Consider the following 1,996-nt stretch of genomic DNA (forward strand, 5'->3'; position numbering starts at 1 on the left):
TTTTTTTTGTTGGGGGGGTTTTTTGGGCCCCCCCCCCCCCCCCCCCCCCCCAAAAAAAAGAGATTATAACACGAACAAAAATGAGGAAGAACATGAGAGACAATGGGAATACTTTGGGGTGTTAGATGGTTTATTTCATTGTGCCAATTGGTGTAATGAGATAACTTAATAGTCTATTAACTCGTCTTCAATTTGGTACAATCAACTCACTCACCCAATAGCGATTTTGCTTGCAAAGCTGGTTTCCATTAATTATACCATCTATTTAACTAATGTTACATACTGGCATGGACATTAAAATCAATGTATGACTGTTATTTATGTCTAATTCACGCAACAATGCACATAATTTATTTTAAAGTATTTTCTTTATAAGATAAAAGTACGTTTTTACACGTGAACTATTAATTATTTTTAAAGTCAAGGTCATCATATTTTTCGTTAGTTAAACTGACAATAGTGGTCAAGTAACTAAAGCAAGAAAATTGAAGTTGGATGAGTTGACTGCGTGACATTGAAGATAAGTGATTATATCCGTAAGTAAATTGAAGTTGAGTAGTTTGATTGGAAAAAGTTGAAGATGAGCGATCTAAATGAACATTCACTCAAAGTTGAGGGATCCATGGTGAATTTAACCCCAAAGTGTTACATATTTTGACGGTCAAACCCAAGGCGGAAAAAATTATTTTAATTTTACTTAAATAATGAGAGCATAAAAACCTTCTTAATAAAAGAAACTTCCCCTTTATGTCGCTGCAAAACGATGATTTTGGACCACGCTGCCGATAAATGTACGTTAGGGACCAAAATGTGACAAATTTTATAGGCTGGTAACCACCATTGCAATATTCTCCTTTACTAGGGATAATAATGATAAAAAAACCCTGCACTTATCTGAAATTTCGACAGAAGCCCAACATCGAAACATAATTCTAGTTCAATCCCCATTTCTAGGGTTTCTCCTCATCTCCCCCACCAATCACTCTCTCCTATTCCTGGTAAATTTCTCTTTCCAATTGCGCGTTTCAATTTTTCTCTATTTGTACATAATTTTAGTGCCTTTAAAAAAAAAAATTTTTTGACTTTATCTATTGCTTTAATGTTAGACCATCTTCTACGAATGCTTAGATTAATATTATTCTTGTAAATAAATCGAATTCTTCGATATGATCTCGAATTATGGTGTAATAATATCTGGTTTCAGTTTTGGCTCTAGCTGAGCTTGTCTTCAATTTTCGGTTATGGGTGTAATAAATAATTCGGATCTTTTTTTGGATAATGTCACGGTGATTAATTATATGAAGTTCACAACCATTTTAACCTGTATTTGGAACATTCAATTCTACCTTTCTTGGATAAATTTTTAGACCATACTTCTCGCACTATGTTATATGCATGTAACGTTCCAAGTAATCACAATTCTGGCTTTTGCAGCTGTGACAAGTCCGTTCAACATGTAACAAATAATCGAATTGCTGAAAAAAGCTTGATTTGAGTGGTTAATAATAATGGTGCTTGTTATTACTTAAATTCCTTTTCCTTGTAATTTTGAAAGTTTACAAACCTAAACCATATTGTATCTACTGAAATATACAAAATAGAACTATTTTGTTTGGATAATTCAATGTTAATTTATAAGTTCCTCACCCTGCGGCAAATTAGATGGACTTTTGTTTCAATTTCAATAGAGGGTCGTGTTTTCCAGTAACTTTACAATTTACATTTTCCTCTAAATGTGTGTTCTATAAATCCAAAAGCCGTATATGTTTCCCATTTATTAAATTGTATAGCTAAATCTGTACTTTTTATCCATGTTTCAATAGCTTTATTTTTATCTACACAATCTAAATCTAACCATATTCCTGTTGTGTGAATTGGTTCATTATAAGATTTCATTGGATTTATTTCTTTTATAGATTGTTTTCTTACATTACCAGTGTATCTTTTCTGAGTTTTTCTATATTGATTAATATCAGCCTTATTAGGTAATGGGGTA

Source organism: Olea europaea, chromosome 12 (genome assembly GCF_002742605.1).
Source record: "Olea europaea var. sylvestris chromosome 12, O_europaea_v1, whole genome shotgun sequence".
NCBI classification, from domain to species: Eukaryota; Viridiplantae; Streptophyta; class Magnoliopsida; order Lamiales; family Oleaceae; genus Olea; species Olea europaea.